This window comes from Phlebotomus argentipes, unplaced genomic scaffold (assembly GCF_947086385.1).
Source record: "Phlebotomus argentipes unplaced genomic scaffold, Phlebotomus argentipes genome assembly contig_33, whole genome shotgun sequence".
Lineage (NCBI taxonomy): Eukaryota > Metazoa > Arthropoda > Insecta > Diptera > Psychodidae > Phlebotomus > Phlebotomus argentipes.
In genome coordinates this window covers 638,576-664,733 of record NW_026776167.1, presented here as the reverse complement: position 1 = coordinate 664,733, position 26,158 = coordinate 638,576, and the positions used below count along the sequence as shown (strand labels likewise).

At 37.6% G+C, this 26,158-nt stretch overlaps 1 protein-coding gene across 1 annotated transcript in view; it reads right to left on the bottom strand.

The window, feature by feature from the left end:
- The window catches only part of LOC132256898 (leucine-rich repeat-containing protein 24-like), a 59,779-nt gene that overhangs the window by 32,310 nt on the left and 1,311 nt on the right, over nt 1-26,158 (bottom strand). The gene's annotated exons all lie outside the window — the stretch shown is intronic.

Genomic DNA, 26,158 nt, shown 5'->3' with positions numbered 1-26,158 from the left:
TTTCGCGATACGATTCACAAAATCTCATCATTTTGTCACAAGTGCTTTCAGAATGACGGGTGATGTAGTGATGGGTGGATCAGTTGCAGTATCAATGTAAGTTGATTGCTTTCTTCAAATTGTCCATACACAAATCCAAGAACTCAATTTCAGTTCATTCAACCACAAATACACTCTTCCAAGAATCTCCCCTGGATTACACCAGTGGCTTGGTTGCCGCTTGGCATCTCCAACGTTATGGATATAATTCCAAATTATTCGCATTATCCCCTTCAGCGGCAGAAGCACCTGGAGCTGCTTCCCGTCCTCCGAGCTGCTCTGAGTAATTTTCCGGAAAAGGGGGTGAGAAGACAGGCTATTTGGAAGGAAATGTTTACAGACGCAAATGATAGAGAGACAAGACACTTTATCCCAGGCAAAATGAACGACTATTTACCCATCATGCTACCGATTCCACACATAATTGCGTATCCCATTTCAAACATAAACTCCCTTTCTGCCAAACACTTACGATTACTCTCATCATACTCATTCGTTCACCCAGAAGCTCTCTATATGTCTGTCACTTTTTTGCTCTACGCCACCCACAGAACCACCCCACTTTTGCACTGGGGCGGATGAGAAGAAGAAATTGCAATTGACAACGCTTTTTCTCTGTGTGCCTGAGCTCTTTTTTCCCTCATAACAGCCCGCTTAACGCTCAGCATGAATTCCAGGATTTGTGTGAATTTCCGGCAATTTTGTCAATTGGACGGATTCTTTTCATCCACTTGGAAAAGAGAGAAAAAGAGTTTGCAGTTGTGTGAATGAGTGAAAACAAAATGTGACAAGGATTATATTCTCGCATTAGTCCTTTCCATCTAACCAACGAATTGTACTTAATTATTTCCCTACTTAGCAGTAAACAAGCAATTTTCGGTGCCAAAATATCACACATACAGCGAGTGAATGGAGATCATTTCGGGCATTTCACATATTTTGAGGTTTATTTTTCTTGAATTACCACCCACACAAGCATTATGTAGAGAGTGGAAAATTAATTCTCATATTTATTTCACATAAATTTTCCTCCTAAATGTTCCATGTAAAGTTTACAGGGAAGAACTTTTTATTTAAACATCAACAGATAGTGCTTTTTACATTGAAAATTTCACTGAAATCTTGAATATTTCAGTCAGTATACGCATAATCAGTTTTCGTGCTCACCGTTGCATTTGATGCAATTACAGAGCTGATTGAGCATAGCTTTGTTTGATGGTGTTAACCACATTTCGTGCATGGTAAATCGAAAATTGCATAAAATTTCACATGTCTAATTGCGCCAAAGCCAATCTGTCGAACGAGGAAAAAAGAGTGTGGCTGTGCAGCATGTAAAGCGATATTTTATTCTGGGGGCTCATTCTTTCAATTACGACTATAAAAGCACAATCAATGGCGCGAGATGACAAACTTTCCCATAAATCATCATTTTATTGCCATTATGGACATATTTTTCAATAGAAAACGATTCAATTACACGATTTTTTATCCATACACCGAGGTGAGTTTTATTATTGGGCCAAACTTCTTGAGGGGGTGGATATATATTGTGGGCAGTGGATTTTTCACTGTGTGTGTTTTTGTCTGTGGCTATGTGGTTCTGTGGAGCCCCGAATTGGTGAGTGGGTGGATTATTGGGAAATAAATCAAAGCAATATTACTTTTATTAGGTATAACCATAGTCCAGATAAAAAATGTGTTTCCCCTAGATCCACCTCTCAGTTTCGTAATACCGCAAATATGATTTATTTGTGTCTCAATAAAATCGCAATGAATTGTCACGTATATGTTGGTAGAGAAAGTAATTTTCTTATGCCACTTAATTCAAAATTTTTATGAAATTTCCTGTCTCTGCGATATGGGAAATGCATGAATATTTTCTTCTCTGCAAATATCTATAAAATGTGCCACCTTTTCACATTTCTCTCCCCCTATGTGATTTATGACTCTGTGTTTGTCCTCCCTGACAATAATGATGTGATCCTCCGGCAGGAAGAAAAAGGGTGTGAGAGAAAATGGCTTTTTTGTGCTAACGCAAAACGGAGTCTTATCGGCATTTCTCCTATGCTTCATAAGTGTTACTTTGTAAGCTCTAAAAGCTTCAAATATTCACCCCGTATATTTTGCTACTTTGCAACTGTTGTATTATGTACGTGAAACCCATCTTTTGAATTTAAATACCTTTTGAGACCCTTAGAATTTCCACTGCATCATAGGTTAATTGAAAAATAGATAAAATGTTTGGTTGTGTTTCAGAACAGAACCACACAAAATGTCTCTTTTGTCAAATCTTTGGGTTTGGTTGCTATATTCAATAGTTCGATATATTTATGTATACCTATACAACTATTTCAGTGTCATACAACAATTATTGTGTGAAGTTTCGTAACTCGTCTAATGGCAATTTCAACATTCTAAGCAGCAACAGTTTTTGAAATTCATCTACAAAGCCAGTATCCTAAAAGTTACTAACTTTAATGAAATATTGTTAAGAATATTGAGTTTTGTTTCTTGAAAACTTGAACGCAAAATTAAACGAAATAATCTCGAAATGATTAAAGCTGACATTTTAGACATTTTAACCTTGCTTCTGAATAGCTTTTACTTATCATTTAGCATTTATCTGCCGATCTGGGAAGTAATCAAGACTTGCTATCTGACTTACAAACCGCCCTTGAAAATACCGAAATATGTTTCAAAGGTCTGAGACAAAGGTTGTGATTGAAATTCCTAGGGCATCTGCAGAAGAGATAACGCGTCCCATATCTAATTTTGTCAAAATTTTTTATTCATGCCTGAAGCGTGAAATCACGTACTTCTACGAAAGCCAACGCCAAAGCCCTTAACTCTCGTTTAAATAATTCTTTAGCGGTGTGTTAGTAAAATTTCGCACGGGCCTATAATCTGCGCTGGGCGCAACTTTGAATGTGCGAAACACGCACCGCAAAAAAGTCCTCATGATTTGCCTCCCGAGGGGGTTTTTGCAATTACTGCATTATGCATGAGCTCCGGCAGTGAAATGGGTGGAACTCCGCAATCATTGGGATATTTTCCCCTTGGCAATTTATGCTGATTTTCTCCTTTTCGCACACAAATTTTCCTAAACACCACTTCTGGGGTGAACTGACACCAGGCGATATGGTGGAATTTTCATGAAAATACCCACCAAATCCCATATGGAAGATATAAATTAGGCGACCAAGCAATCTGATACGACTGCCCCTGTAGCAGCCGACGAAATTAATTGGATTATAAATATGGAGAAGATTTTGATACAATCGTGTGCACAGAGAATATGATCTTAGAATTGTGGCCTGGGAAAATTCAATTTAATGCACTTATGTAATACCGGAGAGTCTAATATAATTTGTGTATCGTATTTGAAGATACAAAATTGTCCTCTCGCAGCAATTAGATTTGTAATTAAAAGAAAATACGCTCGAATGCACGGTGACTCTCTATAAGATTAAGTAGCGAAAGTGGCAAAGAAAGCTTTTTGAGCTCACCTGAAAATTACACTTTCCACTCCTTATTATTATATGCAATTTTTGTTTTTAAGTGATGAGAACTACCTGTTTTCATATTCCTAGCCTAAAGGGAATAATGAAAATAGAATGCATAATATACATAATCATGTAGAGAATAATAAGCAGAAGCTGAAAATGTGATAGAAACTTGGGTTGGGGAAAAGAGAATCTGTGAGAATAAACTATTTTGCACATCATTGACGGTTCATATATGCTGTGGTTGATATTGATTCCGTCTCTTTGTCTATCTTCGCCACGTGCTTGTGTGACTTTTAACAAATCGATTTCTGTACACCTGAATTCTCAGTATTCTACTTTACACCCACTCGCTTCTATTTGACTTTGAACCACGGTAATGGAATGAACTGAATGGGGAGTGAAAAAAGCACAATACGACTTATCGTATTTACACATTTGGAGACACCGTTGGAATTATATTTGAAGGGGAGCCAAGAACTGTGACGTGGATGGGAAATAAGATAGGGAAACCCTAGGAAAACTCGTATCGTGTTTTCTGATTACAGGACGCCTTCATATGTTGAAGGAACACCTATTGAATTTGGGATTGAAAACCAGAAAGTCAAATCTGTTGTTTCCACCACCCTTGCCTCGTCAGGGGATATAATCGCGTCTTTGTATTTATTATGTGGAAAATTATTCTTCACGCCTAACTGTATTTCTTAAACAGTATTTCCATTGAGTTCCTCATTTTCCATTGACAAGAACATTTCATAGTTGTAAAGGTACATATTTCGATCAATAAAAGCTGTGAATTGTTGATCCAAGAAATATCTATAGTTTACAGGGGTTGGGGGAAGATACGTATGAGTTAATAATCTTTTCCGCGGCATAAGACAGAGTTATTAATTGAAAGATTGGGGCAAGCGTAGATAGAATTTCATAATAATTACGTATATTTTGAACTATTCCATGGAAATTTAGTGTACTTTGTCTCAATAAAATGTTTAGGCCAGACAAAGAAATTTCCTATGCTCAAATTTTCTTAATGTGACTCTATAAGTATATCAAATTTCAAATAGCTTTTCTACAAGAAGTCTTTCATTTTGTGTTGGAGGAGTTCTTCGTCTCACAAATCTAACATTCCAATGGGAAAGAAAGGCAACAATGTGCGTCAGCCTTCGAGACTTTTATCTGTTTGTTAAAAAGAGCTCAGAATGGGATTAGTTGGCAAGTAATTTTCTTAAAATCACTGTCTCCTGCCATGGCTCTTCCGAGGACTTTTGCCCATTACATGTGTTTCCCAAACAGCGCCTCGTTCCGCTCTGTACACCGCGTATTTAATTAATTTATTTCGTATTAAAACAATTCAAGGAGTTTCGGGCTTATTTTCCGCCTCAAACTCCTACTATGACTCATTTTCAGTTAACATTTGATTGTCTGTTTCCACTCTTTTGTCTTTTCTCTCGAATTTTCTGTAATTGGGTCAACTGGGCGTATGTTGCGTTATAATTGTTAGATATTTATATATTGCTTTCCTATACCATATTCGCATTATTATTGAACATCGTCTTAGGGAAAAAATAAATCTCAGAAGTGTATTGATTTGAATTGAGTAGAAGAAATATAGAAGTTCTTCATTTAAATTAACAAACATTTTCTTGTTTTTCGTTGTATAATTAATACATTTTACCTCTTCTGAAGTCTATAAAAAAATATATTGAAAATATCCACCGATAACCATTGGTATGGAATAATTAAATTCTCATCTTTGATATCGATTGGAAGTTTTTTTTTCCTGAAACCGCCTTTCGACGTTCAACTAGGGAGATTTTATATATTTAGAGGAAAAAGCTCATCGAGATTTCCGCCCCACCAATAAAGGAAATTGCTGCACAACGAGAGCCCACATTTAATTCCATTCGTTGAGAGACTGCAAGTGACGACTTGTAGAGGGCACATAGCATTGAACGGCAATCAATTTGCATGGGGAAAAACTAACGAACCATTGCATCTAACAATAATTGCTGCGATTTTATCCCTCAAACGTGGGTATTTGCTAATTTGCAACGCTTCTTGTGTAAGAATGCAAAATTGCAGTGTTAGACTAGAGCCAGGAATGCAAGAAGGGGATATTAATATTCATCCATAAAGTGGCGGAAAAAGCTCTCTTCCATTTTATACTAATTAAATTCCAATGAACGTGTAAATTATTCATCGATTCATTTTGATCAAGAATTTAATTCAATAGAAAATGTTGTTTATCCTACCAAAAAGGTTCATCGTGTAAAAGGAATGAATTATTTAGTGCAAAAATATTATATAACAAATGCATTATGTTTGTTTATGAAAAGCTCAGAATTTGTAAAACAAAATATCTCTGTGTGAAGTACTCTTTTTCGCTCAATCTTTTAAGAGAAATTGGTGTAGGGAGAAAAAATCGGTTCAGACAAATAAAAAACATGACGGGAAAAATGTCTGACTATGAATGTGGAAGAAAGGATGTGATACTGCAACAAGATGCATTTTTTCTCGTCAGTCTTAAATACATTACACTGAGGACCAATTAGAAAATCTAATTAAATTTGCCCTTTTTAACGAAAACTTTATCAAAAAATAAGTCAATCAATAAAGCAAGTAAGTGTCTTGTGTCTTCCTTCTCTTGTGATCGACTGAAACCTACGCATGGAAGGATCAAAACTGAGCAAGCGACGAACTGCCGAATCGTGCCCATAAATCACGAGGATGGAGTTTACTCTCGTGCTGGCATGTTTTGCATTGGGGGTGAGAATAAGGTGCTACAGAAAAAATATAAAGGAGATTTTCACCTCTTCACCTCGCCTTTAAAATCCAACGTACAACCACAAGAGTTGATGGGAAGGTGGCGCAAAAAAAAGTGACGCCAAAAGAGCAATAAATTCAGAGAGATGTGACACTTTAGAGAAAAAAAATCACATGCAAATGACTTTCTCACTCACTTTTTCAATCTTTCTTCTGTGCGACAACTTTTTTAAGCGCAGCATCATCCATTCAGTGAAAAGCTCACCATTAAACTTGCAGGAAAATATCTTTAGTCATTTATCCGTAGTCTTTTGATTTCACAGAGAAAGTGAGGAAAAAATCCTGTTAAATCTGTGCCAAGGATGGGATTTCTGTGGTGAAAGCTTTCAACTTGAATGTCTAGCTCACGAGCCAAAGAAAAAGCTTCAGACAAGGCTTCAGAAGATAAATTCTAAGAATAGAAAGTTATTTGAGATGTTTTGTATATCATTATCACAAAGCATATTCCGTTTCACTATTCTCTGAAGTAAGTAACTGTTAGCAATAAAGTTTCTCTGGGAAAACAATCTCTTATTGGCAGATTGAAATAAATTAATCCTCTATTGGACTAACATCAATTATTTTGTTAGTGATAGAAAGAAACACACATAGAAAGAGAAATAGATTGCAGTTAATTGATTTTCTTTCATGCAAGCTTTTCCACCAACTTTTTTATATGCACTTTCCCATTGAGTTATTTCTCAATCGGGCTAATTTTTTTATACCTTCATTTTTTTCTCTACTCGCTACTATTATGTCGCTATCCATGGTGGAATTTGGGTGAAAAAGAAGGCGGTCTTTATAGGCGCAGAAAGACATCCTTTACTGTTCTTCTTATTCTGTGACAAAATTTATCGTTGAAATCGGAACTAAATATGTATAATTTATTTGTAATAGAAAATAAATTGTATTTCTTACATTGCCAGAATAGGCATTTTAAGCAGGTTGATGAATATGTGGATAAAGCAATGTTTTTAAAGTGATTTAAAATACGACAATCACAGAAAGAGATTGACTTTATGTTGAGTCTGAAGACGTTCGGATACTGTAAGAGTTCACAAATCGACGTATGATCGAATTCGTAATAAAATTTGAAATCTCTCATTTTGTTAGAGTGTGCTAAAGTCTCTTCGTGGTCATTTTCACACAATAAAACATTCCCTTCTTATCTTTATGTGCACTTCGATCTTGACTGCGATGCAATTTTTAGCTCAAATATTGTATTGTATATTTCCCGGGGCGACTCTTACACCACAACCAACCAAACCTTGAGAAAATGTCATATACAAGACAAATACTTGGTACACACTGTGAGAAAATGCTATAAATTTGTCCGTTGGAAAAGCAAATAGATTGTGCCTCACGGCATCGAGTTTTCATTCGCAATGGGGGTAAAATATTAAGTTGATTACATGAAGGAAATAGAATTCGTCTCACAGTCAAAAGTCATGTTAGTTGAATGTGATTTGCATTAATTAAATTTTGATATAGAGCAGCGTGTCACCCTCATTGGTAGAAATCAAATCCTAGCCCGGAGAGCTTTCTCCATCTCTCTTTATTATTTAATTTGAAACTTTCATCGCACAACCCCTCAGTGTCATTTGCTCTTGAAATTACCCGCAAGGAATTCTGATTTATACCCACCCATATCCTCACACCCCGTCAGTCCCCGGACCCATGGGAGAAAATTGTGCTGGCGTGGGCAAAAGGGGATTCCCATGTATTTACATGTTTCACAAAATGCTTTCTCTCCGTCTGTCCCACTGCCAAATTGGCCATTAGGAGCAATTTTGTCTACTGTCGTGTCACGAATTGTGATCTCACTCTCTCCATTTAACAATCAACTCGCATTTTCACCCACACCAGCACCACACATACACACAGAGTCAAGGGAGTGGAAAAGATTCTCAAGAAAATTTGCAGACCTTCCATCATTATTGACGCTCCATTGCCACAAGACATAAATAATCGGCCCAGAGAAATAGCTGTGATGCACTGAGACAGAAAAAAAGTTCGCCGAAGAGACCTTCATTGAGATTCACCCTTGTTTATCTTCTGTACACAAATTCATGAAATCCTCCGCCTAAAGTCGATGCCCTTAAAAGCGATGACAGTGGACGACAAAAAAAGCAAATTGGACCATCGACCTGCATCCAATTGATTCTTCATCAATTAGACCGCACCATTCCGCATTGTTCAATCTGCAGCACTCATTGGAAAATGATAATAAAGGGTGATGGATGTAAATAGAGCAAAAATTCAGCATCACCATTTCCCATACACTGATTTTTCTCTCTGTGATTTTTCCTGTTCCAAAAATATCCCCCAGATTATTTTGATACAGCACGCCAGACAAATAACATCTAACATTGTCTGTCATATTTCACCTTTTACCGAGCGTATAAGCTTCACTTTGCCGTGAAAATTCATTCAAGAGGAACGCATTTGATATAAACACTCTCAAGAATGTAATAAAAGCCATTCCGGGGAAAATTGTACAAATAATTTCTGTTCATCATTTTTTCTTATCATTTCTTCATCGTCTACGTCTCGATGACAGTTAGGAATTTGGCACTCTTAAGCATTGGAACAAGAAGTGTCGAGGTGAAATTAAATATCAATTTGGTGCTCAGAACTTTCACGTCCAAGCTCACGTCAGTCAAACTTAGCCTAGTTTCAAGATTAGATGCATCTGTATCTATGGCAAGGTCTGAAATTAAATTATATAATCTCTTCTCTTATTAAGTTCTTTTATTCATACACAATTTTTTCAGCAACACACACTTTGCAAAAATACATGGCATGTGATAAAAAAAAATTAGAAGACCGCCGGGCGGAAAAATGAGAATAAACAAGTGTGTGCCAATAACCTCAGTTCAGGAGGTGCAAAGATAAAAAGAAAACCAAGAAAGCCAATAATGTTCTACCTCTTTACCCACGCCATTTTACTTGTCTAGACAGAAACTATTTCTCATGTAGTTTATATCGTGTCGATGCCAATTTACAACGGAGCTCTAAATCGATGGCGAAATTTTCGGAGAATGTACCGGAGAGGATAAGAATTGCTTAAAAAGTTGCATTATTCATTTGTGAAAATGTCGGACGAAGAACGGTTTTGAGAAGGGGAAATTATAAATTCAGGTCGATAGCGAGGGAAAGGAGATAAATTTGTACGAGGAAGGTTGAGCAAAGTCACGAAAAAGCACACTGGGCCGCTTACTTTTTAAACATGGAGTTTAATTTGTTGTGCAAGTGAATGTTGCTCGGAGACATTTAAATGATTTTTCCACAAAGATCACGAGTAAGAAGAAAAATTGCAAATACTTCTCTGTTAATTCTCCATCATTCTTCTGGGGATGAATATTGTAGGATAAACAAGCGAACAAAGTTTTTTTCGGCAGCGCTGTTGTCCCCTCTTGGAAGTGACTTCTTCAGAGAGAAATAATTGGTTCAGCACAGATAAAAAAAATGAACATACTTTTTGTCCATCCCCACTTAATTCGGAAGAGTCTATAGCTTTCTCCTTATAGTACACATAAAGAAATTGGAAGTTTTTTTTCCACTCTGTGCTATTTGAAATTTAACTTAATTCGAAATTGGAGAAATGCCGAAAAAAGCACCCCGAAAGGAAGTGAGTCGTGAGTATTTCTTTGGTGTGCGAATTGAAAAGTTACTTGTGAAATGATTTTTACCTTCACAGACACTTTTCTTATCAACCCCATTTCTCTCACACTGCGTTCTTCTGTCGAAATATGGAAGATTGAGGTGAGACATTCTCAGGATAAAAAACGTCAGGTGGCGAATTTCATGAAATCTTGATGAAATTTTGTTGCTTTTTTGCGTCTCTCCTTCCGCCTCAAAATTCCTTGAAATACACACTCTCTTTTCCTTCGGTTAAATCAATTGAGATGTTCGTTCACGGTGTTCATTTCTGATTCCAGATACCGAGCTTGAACTCGTCCACTTTGCCATTCAATTCCATATGCCGAAGCATATAAAATCGAATCGATCTAAATTCTAATAAAATTCAACACTCTAACATGGTTAGGATCTGGGATTCGGATAACATATGACAATCTTCCCACAATAATTCCTTAATCCACCATCGAGGCAACACAAAGTATCCCCAAACGACGCCGAGGGTGAAAGGAGAGACGAAGGAGTGCGAGGATACCCACAACTTGGTGATATTTTGTTGCTATTCTTCCGTCCCAGGAGGGCGACTATCACAGAAAACGGAAAAAAACGTAAGAGGGGCGAATGCGAAGCTTTGAGCTCGATATAATGTGTTGTATGCAGATGAGGAAGAAATTCAGGATACACACCATTCGGCACCGAATTATATGCTGATACCAATGCTTGAGTGTCCTTTGTGCTGGAAAAATTCAATTTAGTCGCCGGAATGGAGTTATTAAGAGCATGAGAGGGTGTTCTGCACCCTTCCCAGATTCACACAAAAATCGAAATCATTGTTGGAAACACTTTCCACGCCAGCAAATGCCCCGGAATGCCTGGTAATGATCTCAAACTGGAGTTCAGAGGTAAATCCCTTTATTAGACACCGCCTGAAATATGCGTCTGCAGCAAAGTCTGCAGGCTTCTGCAGTACATTCCACCCTTTCTCTGGGGTGAAATGTTAGTCTGCGACCACACAGGGAAAGAGGGAGAAATATGGAATTTTTAGGGATGAATTTTTTATCGCAGGACGAGACGCCAAGAATTTTTCTCATTCGCATAAGTGAAAAAATTCTGACAAATTGCTATACTCTATTATATGAAATCTCCTCAAACTTTGTCTGATCTCTGTTCGCACTGATAGCAAACCCCTATAGATGGATGTGACTTTAAAGATCATAGACCGTGTTTTGTGTAAGATTTGGGAGAAGAAAACAATTATGTAATGATACATTTCCCTGAAACCTTTACTACTCACATCTTCTGTCGTCACTGCTTAGCTCTTCAGTGTCTTCATTTTCTATAGGGAGTGAACGACTTTAAATTGAAGCCTCCGCAGACGATATTTCGGTTTTAGAATATTGCGGTGAATGTCCTGGACACAGCCATAAGTTTTAATGCAGAAAAGCAATTACACACATTTGGGTTGTGTGTCCACACACTGTGGGTATCCTCAATAGCATACAATATTATACGCATGGCAATTTGCCGGGACTGACTTTTGGAGTAAATTTATCCGGTTGACTTACCCGCAGAAGACCCAAAACAAGTAAAGCATCTTCTGTGAATTGGCGAATGGATGCGTATAGTTTGAGAGATTATGCGCCACTTTGGCTTTATTGCTTTGTGGAATTGTAATTATTTCTTATTACATCGTGCGGCACCAGAACGAAGAAACAACTCCACATTTGCAGTCTCCAGAAGATGGTTTAGTGTAGGAGAATTTCACCCATATACCGCAATATTGATGTGCTCGTCCGTCTTTTTGCCAAGTAATAAGCAATACGCTACATTTACTATCGATTAATTGCCGCAGAGGCGAAAGAACGGGACATTCGCTGCTCCCCTGCAAGTGATATTTTCCCCAGAGGGAATGCATACTCTTTGCACATAGAGTAGAGAGAGACAGATTTTCCAATTTAATTTCTACTGATATTGGACACGTTCACATGCAATATTGAGCTGTGATGAGCTTCTTCAAGTCGACGTGCAATTGTTCTCTGGCAAAACATCATTCAAACTTAATTCCAATTTAATTTAAAACCTTATTTCACAGCCACATTCAATTCCAAACACTGAGTCTCCGCATTTATTCTCTGTAATCCCTGCTATTTCCTCTTATATGATTTTATGTGAGTCTTATTTATTTAAATACACCGGTGGATGTTGTGACAGCGTTTTCAGGAAATATGCAGTTAAGAAAATGGAAGAGTATTTCACGATCAAAGGAAATATTACCTGTCTCAAGATGCATCTAAGACATTTATTATATGGAAGCATCAGTCAGCTCAGTAATATTACAATCTCTTTCATGTCTCGGTAAATTTGTAGTTTTAGCTTTTTTCAATTTCATCGCAATTATTAACAAAGCCGAAATGGCAAAAATAAGAGTCTACACTCACGTGAGAACGAATAAAGTACGATGTCTTTGGTAAAGAAAAAAAATAACACTCACTTCTAGCAAAGTAAGTCTTTGTGCAGAAATTTTATAACGTATAAATTGTGTTTATCCTTATATTTTTTAATACATTCTTAAGGAAATGCCTTGACTAACAGTAAAAGTGAAATTCATGAGACGACATAAGTCCATCTAACTTTTTTGTCACCTTCGTCGAAACACACATCGACTCTCCGTTCAAACTAAAGGGAATCTATAAGTGATATTCTTGTCTGGGCTTTTCCACCCTCACAGCTAGTTTTATCGGGTAGCGAATGGCAAAAAGAGCCAAAGAGAGGATGCGAACGAGAGACTTGTTGGCTGTCTATCAAGTAGACCATCGAATTTCCGAGTCGTTGGAGCGACACGAGGTTTTATATTTTGCAATGACGCGCCATCCTGAACTTTAGCCCAGTCTGGGCGAAGGGGTTGCAGGCCTGTGGAAATTGCGGTATGAGATGGAAAAGTTAAAGTAGGACAGAGTCTGACGTGAGCCTGATTGCTGGTGTAGCGAGAAGAGCTCCATATCCATTCTCACGAGCTGGAGGTGCAAATAAACACAAATATCCATGAGAGGGAGAGGGACTTGTTTTTGCTCGTCATTTCATGCGCATGGAGGAAGGGTTGAATGAAAAACTGGCAGCTAGAATGTGAATCACTGCAGTTGCCTCAATGAATTTTTGACGCTTCCATTTCCACGAGCAAGAGGGGAAAATGTGGATAAACTTCGTGATTCTTCGCTTAATGGATGAATCTAATATTCTGCTGTACTGTCATAGCGTAAAAGATAGTAGAGGGATTTTTCCACGAAAATTCCCATCTTCCAAAGAATCACTCTCACACAGAGATTGAATATGCATTGGAATGATTATATTTCCGCCTCACAGAGGGTTATTGGAAATTTTTTTATGCCATAGATTTTGTTATGAAGGGAAGAGAAGAAACAAAGCCACGCCTTGAGATTTCATCTCATGGCCAAAAATGTATAAGGTAATAATCCCAAAATTTTATCCGGATGTTGCTTGTTTGTTGATTTTCTGGACGGAAGAGATAGAGAGGAAGAAAAATTGCGAGAAAAAGAGTGGAAAATTTATGGTTGTGTTGACCCAACGCCATGCGACGAGCGGTGGAAAATTCACTGGGAATCTTGGTGGCAAAATGTGCCTTCCCATTTTCGTGGTGAGATATTTGCAAGAGACAGACACGATGGTATTCGAGTGACCCTTTTGGCTCAACTCCCATATTGCAGTTAGCATTTGTCTTTAATCTCATGCATTCATTATTCAATCTCATCTCCTGAATAATTCATAGTTTGAACCATGAGAAAATATAGTGCTAAATTAACTAAAACTTTATTAAAAATTCACCAATTTTATTCCACTGGAAACTCTCTACGCTGAAAATGTAATTTCCTCCCTTTGCCATGCATTTTCAATGAGTACATTTCTACAAATCTCGGCACTATATACACTGATGGGCGAATCGTTTGGGCTTTTCGGGCAGCAGCTTCAATTGAGCTTGGAAGGGAATAGTCTCAAGCTTATATCACAACACAAGTCAAATACATACATTTTTCCAACATGATTTCACTAACTTTCCAAACAACTTCTATCAAAAGTTTCCAAAATTCAAGACGACGTATTATGACACATCACTGATGCTGCTCTATCAACGTTAAAGGGTTGAATGATAAAGGCAACATGAAGAAACTTACTCAAGAAAGATTATTTCACAACTTTCATTCTCTGCAACAGAAAAGCATATGGTTTACAAAAGAAACTCAAACAGAAGATTAGGTGAAACTGAGTACTTCTCACAAAGCTTTCACAAGCTTTTGCACTCTGAGTTTGAGGAATGTGTAGCTTATTTTTTAGTAAACTTATATCCACTCTAAAATGTATCGCACTTAATCCCGTAAACAATTTAATTAGCTCCAAAGTAATTGGCTCCCCTTCTGATTTTTATCCATAAGATAAAGTGCAGCACACCGTCTTTTCTCGGGTAAAAGTATGACAACTCTGCTGAAATGCTTAATAAGTTTGTTCGATTTTCGTAATTGTCTTGGTTGGGAGACTTTTTTATAAGTTTTATATTGGTTTATTTCGTAACTTTCTTGAGTTAATACATCTTATTTGAATCATTCTTATTTTACCAATATTCATTTACAACCTTGCAAATACACAATATTCAACTTCGGTCTGCCGAAATCATTGTTAGAAGTAAGCTTTACTTTCCCGGAAAATCAAATGATCATACTTGAGTCAAAAAGGCGAAAAATTACATTTCTTTGCAATGAGAAAAAAGTGTCGTAATTAGGGGAGATCGAAAAACTATGACGTTGCAGTTCGTTTGTTACATAGTGAAAAAGGGCGTGTCCGAAATTTTTGCTCCCTAATATTAATCATTATCATCTGTGTCAAAGCATCCCTAATTTGACTTCCATCGGCGAGAAAACTTTTCTTTCGGAGTCTCTTCATCAAAACACTGAGTGATTTCTTGTTCCTGTCGTTCTCATCGATTGTAGTAATTTTTTATTGTTATGCCACAACTTTTTCCAAGAATTTTTCCCTCCATTCACTACCACTTCTTTGTTGGTGGTTCGAATCGATTGGCCACTTAAGTGTCTTCTCATCTTCACACCAATCTTTCCCGGCAACTCTAATGTTTAGTCTGGGCCCAACTTTCGTCATCTTATGTTTTTCTCAACAGCCTTTTCGCCGTCTCCACCAAAGTCGTATTTTTCTTGGTGGGAGTGTGCAATAAGCTTAAGAAGAAAAGTGACTTTGTCATAAAAAAAAATCCCAATTTCCTTCGCTGTGAGCAATAATCGTGGAAGACATAAATAACAAAGTCCATGAACTCTGGCACAGAGGCGAAAAAGACAGCAGTTCGGATAGAGAAAGATTCTCCATGAATTTTTATTATTATTAATTCCAATTGATCTCGAATGCTTTTGCTCTTCTTCACGAGCAATTTTAATTGAAATAGGGCAAAATCTCACGTCGTAAAACTTGCACGAAACATAGCGTCAAGTCACTCAAGATGCCATTTACAGTGCGAGTCTCAGCGGAAAATTTAGGGGCGGGCCACTAAGTGTTTAATGGATATTGTCTTTTCTTCCGCTGGCTGCATTTTCTGGCAACATCAATTGACCTCTCGAAATTCCCGGGGAAACGACACAAAGTCAGTGGACTTGGCGTGCTCAAAGTGGCGACAATACGGACAAACTGTGAGCCGAAGCTGTTTTCAATGCATTGTGTAACGTGGTCAGAATTGATGTGCACAAAGGCGCACAAGGCAAGGGCTTTGTGGCCAAAAATTCCCTATTGAGTGACGCCCAGTGAAAAACGTGTGGAAGTTGGGAATATTACCATCAATAAAATTTTATTAGACATTTTATAGCTTATATTTTCAGTGTGTTGTTTAACACACCGCTCGGCACACAAGAGGGAACAATTTAGCAATGTGATCCAACCTTCGAAAAATGCGACGCGCCGCCCATGCGAGCTTCCGCGACCCGTTCGCGTGAACATCCTGGAAAATTGGTGGCCTCATGACAAAGAACAGGGCGAGAGAAAGATATTCCGAGTATTTCCACTGCAACTTGGCCCGTCGCTTTACGCGCCATCGCCTCGATTTAGTAAATAATTAAATTTTCAATCTTCCATGTGAGAACATCAGACACACTTTTGCCTTTGCGAGCTTTTTTGTGGCCAACACACGCCAGCGGAGAGATATATGGAGTTCAGCGTGGAAAAAATGTGCTGCAGAATCTCCACAGTCCTTCTATATGTTGGGCGAAAAATTCAGTTCAATTGCGAGGGATTCCATGAATAACCAGCAAGGAAATATTCCAGTGAATATGGTGGAGAGTGAAACAGGAATTTTCCCGCAAGCAGCATACTTTTCGATGATATTTCCAGGAATTGCACATGGCAAAAGTTTATCGAAAAGTTCCCATTCCCCGCTTGCTGGCCTGGGATACCAATTGTAATTAGTCAATTGCGTCATTATACAATAATGACATGGTGGAAATTCAATTTATCAATTGATTCAATGCGAAACTGTACACATAATATAGAGCGAATTCTACTTATTAATGAGCTATGCTGCATTTGAAATTCACTATGGTACATGAGCATCCTAATTTACGAGCTAGCATTGAATATCAGCAAATTTTTCCTCCTGACAATAAAGTCAATAAAGCATGATAGAAAAATCATGCCTCTTGGAGCAAAAACGGGAAAATCACAATGAATAAATGAAAACGTGCGAGCTGTGCATAAAACCCCATTCGTGCACTGCTAGCAATTTTTCACTTTCATACCTCATTCAGGATAGATTCTCGGACAGCTCGTGATGAGAAATTCTCATGAAAAATTCTAATTGATAATGAAGAAAATACTTTCAACTTCTTCGAGTGTTCACCATAGTAGGAAAGTACGGACCAATACGTATTGCATGTTGCGGAAAAGTTTTGCAAAATTTTTCAACAAATCCACCACAAGGCAATTTTTCATTTGGTGTAACACGCCACATAGTTTCACGAGAGCCACACAAAAAGTAGCGAGTCTGATGGAAAATAAACAATTTTCAGTGCAACAAGAGTGAATAAATAAAGCTTGATTGTTGAATTTGTGTTACTTTCCACTCAATCTTTACACTCATGACAAGGAAATTATTCTTGAATTATTCAGTGAAAATTTCACACCAAAAATTTTAAACTCAAAATTCAGCATTTTGCATTAATCTGCGTTGAAAGTTTAAAATCTTTATGAGGCTATGAATTCAACTTTTAAATCGCAGTGCTTTAAAATCGACTTTTGCTATCCAAATATATATTGTGTGGGAAACTTTCTCATTTGCATCTATGGAAATCAAGTTTTGGTACTCTGCAGCCAATTACTGATAAATATTTCAAAATCTTAATCAACCATATCAAGAATTTTATTTGATTTGAAAACATTGGATCTAATAGAGATCAAATTAACTCACTAAATGGAATGTAATGTAAGAATACAACCACAAAGCATGAGTGAAAGGTATTCATTATTGGAAAATAATACGACTTGTGAGTAATGTTCTCGGTTTGGTAGCATTTATTTACCTTTAGCCCGGGGCTGTGATACCGAATAAATGTGAGCAAAGTACTCTGTGGTGTTCCCAAACCACACGTATAATGTACATACATATATTTAAATACCATTTTGATTTGATTTAGAATATGTAATACAGACACACAATTCATCAGCATTAATTAGGCAAAAATTGCCAGAGTTCAGTTGAGCTTGTGGCAGTCAATTATTAGCCTACATAAAGTGTAGACCAGAAAGTTTAAGGGCTCAAATACAAATTTCAACAGCTATTCAATTTAGTTTCAAGATGTTAGAGCTGTGAAAGTTTTGCACTAAAGCTGCCCAGAGTCACAATATGTGTTCAGTTTCTTGTGAAATGAGAAACAACATTGGAAAGTTATTACAATAGATGGTCAAAGTGAACAATATTTTCTCTTTGGAAAAATGTATTTCAAAACTCGCAAACTCATATCTCGATTCCCTTTGCCACATTTTCTCAGGCAGTCGTTCATAATATTTTTTTGAGTCCTTCGCACAAAACTTTCACACTGGCGAGTCTATAAGTGAAGTCCTTGTAAAGCGGCGAAATGTTTGTGTGTTTTGTTGGTTTGGTACTTCAATAAATCACACTTTATCACATCCTCTCGCGCTAGCTTTTTTTCCTCGCCTTTTTGCGCATCGGTCCAGGATATTTAGTGTGATTTTTGGCAAGCAACACCAGAATTCGGAGGTTGCCATTTCTCTCGTGAGAGGCATTAAAAAGTTCCTCTATGAGTGTCTCTTATCACATTTCCATTATTAACTCAATTTTATCTCGACATATTTGTTCAGTCTTTTCAACCATTATTACACCTACTCACCCATTTTCTCACTGTTCCTTGCTGCATAGGCGTAGGAATGTTGAGAATTTCGTACAACATTAATTTATGCTCGATGTATGGTAGGCGGGTGGAGAGGAAAGTTTGAAGTGTGAGCAAACTGCCTCGTGTTTTCCACATTTTCTCATGCAATATTTAATATGATTTTCGCCATGAGACAAATGCGTGAATGACAAAGACAAAGCCTTCGCGAGTGATACAAAAATACAAGCAAAAACATCAGCGCGAAGCATCATAATTGAGCATAGCGTGTTAAAATTGTAATTTTATCATCATGTACTGGCTCGGGTTTAATTGAAAACTTTTCCCTTCTGCAATCAATAACGCGGAGAGCTTTGGCTCGCTTCACACATTTTCCAACGATGAAGTGAAACTCCCGTAAAATTTACTTTTGCTGAAAATTCTCACGACAATCCATCTTCTTCAAGCCAGTGAAATCGTGCTTCTGATAAATTGATTGAAATCTCTCACGCTTTTGCTATGGGAAAAGAAAACGTGTGTTTCTCCTAAGTTAGATGCTGAATGGCGTGGAAGTGGAGAGATAAAGGATGCTTTATTGGACGGGGTTTACCTTTTCTAACTAACATTCTTTTACTCCAAAACCAATTCAATGATTTGAATTTTATCGGGGGATTTTTTGCAACTAAATGTTTCACGTAGAGTGTATGAAAGGAATTCCTCATGATTTCTTTTATTAGAGCTGAATGCGATACTGTAGAGTTATGCAAGGGGACTTAGAGGAAGTCACTGCATTAGCGTGAAGTTTCATGACTAAGTGTTCCTAGAGCTAACTTAAAAAAAAATGTCTTCAACTTGAATTTGGACAGACAAGCGCTATTACGAATACAATGGTTATATTTATATACTAAATGTAATAAAATATATGTGGACTTCGCTATGTTGTGAACAAATTGAAGTTTGAGTAGAAGCAATTTACAAAGTTTTTGTCCCCTTGGCCGTGAAAAGCAGAGTAAATTCCTCCTGAAATCCTTATTGGTAGTTTTATCGAAGGGCTGCGTGAGTGTAAAAAGTTCTCAAGAAATTGAATGCAAATGATTACCATTGAGGAATAAACTGCGACTTGGGTGAGCAAATCTCCGCTTGATATTGAATGAATATCGCACGAGGATTTTTCTCCATCGAGCTTCTCCCTTATACATTAAAATGATTGCAATTGCAAAGTAGTTTACTTTTCCGAGATGTTTTTCGCAACTTCTTTCACTTCTCGGGTAGAAATATCTCACCAGGGACTTTGTGTCTGTGTGTGGAACAAATAAAGCACCATGGATATCTTTTAGTGTGTCACATTAAGTGACTACATTGAGAGGGTGTTGCTGTGGGTGGTGAGAAAAACAGTTTTTCTTCTCTCCTCCCATTGCAAAGAGGAGTGCCTTTTCCGCCTCCACGGCTGTTGTATATTTGTGTTAAAATGCTGCAGAACGCGACAAACCATTTAAATTGAACGAACGTGACTTTTTTCTGGCTTCCCTAAAATTTGGGGAGAGCTTTTGAGCTTTCTCGTCTGCGGGGGCGGACAGAAGAAGTTGATGGTATCGAGAGGACGGTAATATATGGCGTATACACATGCATATTTCTCCTCTCTCTCTCTTTTAACTTTCCGCACAAATTACAATTTCTTTCACGCACGTTCCATGTGAAGAAACGAACATTTGACTGGGGTCTCTCAGCAAGTGCTATGATTAAAAATTGTGTTTTAATTTTTTCTGCCCCAGCCGTTAACGTTTTCACGCTCTAGAGATTTTTCATCAATGTGAAACTGTCATATAAATTTTCCACATGATGCAGACATGAAAAAGTTCAATTAATTCAAAAAAATATTTATCGATGAGTGTGTGTGTTATTACATAGTGTTTATTAAATTGTGTGCATCATGTCAAAATGAGTGTACACTTAAAAAATATAATTGAATTTATTAGGTGAAAATTCACTTTCCATCGGAAAAATTCACACACGAGCCAAAATTTGACCTTTTAATAGTGAAGGAGACAACCAAATTCCTCTCAAATGATGCGTGCTTGTCACAAGAAGACACTCTGACATCATTTGAGCTTCTTGGAAGAAAGGAAGCATATGAGCCTTCGCGGACTGCTCGAGTTTCAGCGATACACTTTTCTCCCTTTTCTACACTTTTTCCAATAAATTTGAGAAACACATTCACAAAAACACATAAGAACGGTAGGTTATTTTGTTCCTTATGCAAAATCAGGGCAAAATGGTGAATGTGGAACCGCTGGAACCATAAAAAGCAAAAGTTGCTCCGAGCGTTTTTCATACAAGTAGCGTGGTAATTTCTTTTGTATATCTTTCTTCGGAGGAATGAAATTTTTCTTCAATAGATGCCTCCCTTTCCACGAGCATGAGAAATTGGGCAAGAGTGTGAGGAACTTTCATGTGTGAGGGAAAAAGAAGAGAGAAAATCATGATGATGGTGAGAATAAAAATCTCATTTACATCTCACATTGAATTTCATGTCACGCACTTCTCGTCGCTTAATAGGCTAAAAAGTGGAATGTCGATGTGGAGAAACTTGGATCCACCATACAAACTACACACATTCGTCTCGCTAAAGCTCCGCATTGTGAACCTCATAAGGAAAAATTTCCACTTGGCGTCATGCACAGATAATTTTGGATTAATTCGCACAAATATATCCTTTTACTTCCGAAATACATAAATTTGGGGTTGTTTGATTTTGGGTAAATGAACGCCAAAGCCACCGCTTCTCATCTGTGAAGTCAAATGTTACACTCTGAGTTTGAGCCTCACAGCGGGAAGGTTTAATAAATGTTTACCGCCAGACTCTGATAATGAGTGCTTTCCATTTGAGGGACTCCACATGACACGTCTGCATTTCAAATCAAACCGCCCCTCGTGTGCCACCAAACAATCATTAGTAATATGTGTTTTCTCTCCCACACTCACAGAAATCGACTTCTGCTTCAGATGTGAGTTAAATATACATATTTTCCACTTTTGTTTGTGTTGACCGTGGCAAAAATGCAAAAAATGTCACTCTTGACATACGCAATGATATTTGATTTTGCAATTATAAATAAAGAACTCAAAAAGACGCTAGGAAGATACTCGAATGACTTGGTTCGGTCCATTCAGTAGATCTTTGAACAAGTTATAATAATCGATTAATTAAAATAACTTAATTGAATGTTCTTCCAATGTTTTACCGCCTAAATTTCTATTTGCGATTTATGATCAATGTAAATATTTCAAAGGAATATATCGAATATTAATCTGGAAGTGATAGAATATTCAATGCTATGAATAAGTTTAATATAGTATATGCGTACATTGTATATATGTACAATAACTCTGTTAAATATATATTGATCAACAATAAACGATCAATAGAATATTCCAAAAATTCACAAAAACTGTTCGTCCAACTTTCCTCACACAATGAATTCTGTTTTTCTGGAATGCAACCAAATATATTTGTTGAATATATTAATAACTATTCTCTTGTATAGTCACTTTCACGTGCATGATATTCACAATGTTTATGTCGTTCTTTTTAGAACTGAGAGTTTCGCACAATTCCAGTTCGTTCCTGTAAACCAAACCAGGCATTTGAGCTTACTTTTCGTGCTAGTTGCGAAAATGTGTACTTTGTCATAAACATTTGTCGTTATTTTTTCGAGGAATTATTGAGAGCAATAGGCAAAGCATAAAATAATTGTGCAATGTGCAAACTGAATGACACGTAAATCTATCTCTTCACCTCATTGATTTCGGTTTGTAATTTCATTTGACTCATCCTCTATTTATGACTATTTCTGTCACTTTGACATGTATAGATTTTAAATCATAACCACGGAAAATGTTTATTGTAATGCCATGTCATGGCTTTTGTGGCACTGTAGAAATAATGTGAAAACCGGAACGTCAATTCAAAACAAGATGTGCTCATTTGCTGACGGTGAATGTGTGCAAAACACCCCACCACCCTGGATGGAGTTTGTGAACTCTTTTCTGTACCACTTCTGTTCCTGTGTCGCCCAGTTTTTTATGTCCAATTCCTTTGCCACGGTCTGTTTGGCCTCTGAAAGCTCCTCATAAGCTTCTCTTGGTCGGATGTCCACGTCAATACAAATGCACAGTGAACAGCTTTGGAAAATTCGACACAGTGTCGCTTGAGCCCCTTTTTCTGCGCTGCAAAGCCTCTTGAGCGCGTTTTATGTGGCCACAGGGTCTATTAGATAGAAATTTGTTCGGTATATGAAAACACAAGAGCTTCGGGACATAATTTTTATGGCCCATTCATCCACTTGCGGGCCCCAATCGATAGTAAAAGAATAAAGTCAGCAATGGCCGGAAAATCCTCCAGTGAATTTTACTGCTTATGGGAAAAATATTAATTTGCTCTCCTTGACGGAAAAAGCAACAGCATAGAGGCGTGAACAATGATGATGAAGAGCCTTAATTGGGATGATAAAAAATGCATCTGAGAATGAAGGGAGAAAGATTTCTCAGAAACTTGAGTGGAAACTTCCGTTGAAGTTGCGGAAAATTATAATTGCAGAGGATAATTAGATAAGTATGTCATAGGAACATCCTTCATTCTTCCTGCTGTCGCTTTTTAGTTTTAGAGAGATTTTCAGCATGAGAACTTTCTAATAAGAAGAGCGACTCAGATGTTATTTTTGCCTGAAATTACAGTCTGGTTTTATTTTCATATATAACTTTATTCCTGACTTCCAATCCTATCCAAATTAACTTTTAGCATTACATATTCTGATAGCTTTCTTCTAGATTCTTGTAGAGATTTTATTTAATTTTTGTGAGTAGAAAATGGCTTTCAAAAATAAAATCCAATTACTTCACTCCTATTGAAGACAGAATGCATGAGATTTAATTCTAATGTCATCTTAATCCACTCAAGATGCTTCCTGAAATTTAAATAAACTTTCCTCGTGGCAAACTTCAGTCTCTTAATGGTTTGTTCTGTGCTTTCGCCTCTCCTGAAAAAGAACAAACAACCCCTTGCCGTGCAGAAGATAGTGAGTATGTTGTTTGTGAGGATCAACGGTTGCACATAAAGCACAGGGTTGTAAGAGACATGAAGGGAACTTATACTCCATAATATAATTTTGCAGTGTGGCGTGAAAAGGCAAAACGAGGTGTACTGAAGCGTGTCGGCGGAATATTGGGGTGAGAAGAGAGCTTTAAATATGCAGCGAGAGAAAAACCCCATCATCATTGGGATCTTCTCAAGTCAAAGCACCAAACAACCTGAATCCATAAACAGACAACTCATCCACGGCCGCATGTGAAAAGTGAATCTATGGGGCGTCTAACCCGACTCACGGCGCGCTCAGGGTGAAATTTATTCAATGAAAACAGCTATTTATATGGAAATTGTGTGACGTAAATAATGTGAGAATGTTTTTCCAGACACATTTCGAGACGGATAATAATTTTTTGTCTGCCTCCTGTCTTTTTTTCAGCCCAACTGGTTGCTCAATTTCCATGGGTGGCATTCTTCAGTGGCGTTGAAGCATAATTGCTGAGTGTGGGCTGGTGAGAAGGGAAAGAAGGAAATAGCGAAAAAAATTTCGACACACAAAATTACTTTATCACATAAATTTTTCCCTAATTTGTGTGCACCCACGACCAGAGAGGAAGTGGATGAGGAGGAGAAAGTTACTGATTATATGAACTGGGGTATTCATACCATTTCGGCATAAATCAAAATATTGTGCGCAAGTAGGACGCTTTTTGGGGATGCCGCACGTCCGAAGGCCAAGAAGCTGAGGAGGGTTGATGTGAAAAAGTCGGCGGTGCGGTAATATAGATAAAAATCAATTTCGTGGATGGAATTTTCATGATAAACGTCTTGGAAGGGTGGAGACCGCGTCTCAGGGACTGGAGCAAGGAGTTGAAACATCAGGTGTTCTGGGCAAAAGGAATTAGTTTTTTTCCCCTTATACTTGTCCTCATCTCACGAAACATTGATAGAGCGTCTTTGTGTATAAATTAGATGGAAATTTGTACAGAATTCCTGAGCAAATTCCACCCCAAACCATTGAAGGTGTCCAGAATGCGAGGAGTTGAGGCCTCATGAGAGATCGAGTACCTAAATGTACAAGTTATTATGAAATTAATGTAATGGAATTAATTTCAGCATCTTGTACACTCACTTCTTCCGAAAACACCCATTCCAGCCCGTACTTAAGGGAGATTATTATCTATTCTGAGCTTGTTAGATACTTCATCCACCCAGAATGCCACTCCATTGATTAGATAAAGTTCGATCTGTGTGAAAATCATTGAGAATCTTGTCACTATGCGAGACTTTCTCTTTATTAACTTTTAATCAAATCAAGCCTCCCTCGTGATGCTCTTCAACATCACACCATGTCATTCTGAGGTCAATCAAAAAGCTGAGCTTCACCTCATTTTGAATAGGCCGCAGATTACTTCAAAAGCTTCAGTACACTGAGAAAAAGGTAGATAAGCACACCCTTCGCGTGTGTTATTGTTACTAAATGAATACACACCATAGTGGAATATATTATCTTTGTGAGTGAACAATTCTCCCACGGACCACAGAGAAACCAGCTCAATTAACAAGAGAAGCAGCGAAACATCTTCATGCGAAATGAAAACCTCTGAAATATTAACAAATCTTTAATATCTTCTTTATAAAGGAATGAAGACTGAACAAAACCATTGAAAAAGCATATTAAATACGTTGAATGATAACCTCAAGACACACGTCCTCGAAATGAAATTCCCTAAACCGACGGAACAACCCTCTGATTAACTCCTTGATCTCATTATCATTGACTTTCGAGGCACGATAAAACCCCCTCGTTGGAAAATTCACTCCAAAAGGAAGAGTAACACATTCTTGAATCTCTCTCTCACTCAGTTCCCATTGCCATAGGCATGCGACTTGGGTAGATAAAAAATTTAATGAAATTTGCATAGATAGGAATCTTTTGGCTGTACACACCCTCCCTGATAAATTTCCTCCGAGGGTGTATTAATTTCTTCGCTCAATTTGTATCCAATAAATGAGGCAGGAAAACACACGTACTCTTTTTCCAAAGGCTCACAAAAAATCCCTCTCTTCTGGGGCACATTTCTTCAATATCTGCTGGATCTCTTGGATAGGCTGTGTGATGAAAAAGGGAGTGAAAAAAGTCGTGAACCCCTCGCAAAATTCACAAAACTGATGATGGGGATGTTGAATAGACGTCCTAACACTGAATAAAATGGGGGAACGGGGCAAATAAGATGGAAAAAAGCTCTCGCAACAATGTCGAAATCGCGAGAGGCCCTTGGAAAGGGTGAAATGAACTTCGATTTTGGCTTATCTGCCATCTAAGTCGGGGAAAATTGTAGAAATATTCATAAGATGAGTCCTAGAGAACTGGAGTTTGGGGTGCGTTCTTCTGTTCATCGCCCATGCTTTAAAAGATATATTCTTATAGACAGCAAAAATCGACAACGAATTTTCTCAGCAGGGAACAAAATACTTAATAGGAAATTTATTTCCCTTCCACAAGAGAGAAAAACATATTCGTTTCCTTTTCCCTCCTCCAATGCAAAATTAAACTTTCATAGGACATCCACCTTCTCACAAATTCTATGTGATCAGCTTGGTGATCAATTACATTTTATCGTCTTTTTCTTCGAGACACTTTCCATCATCGTATGTCTTAAAGTGATGTCATGGCTCATACATGGCGCTTCGGGGAAAAAATC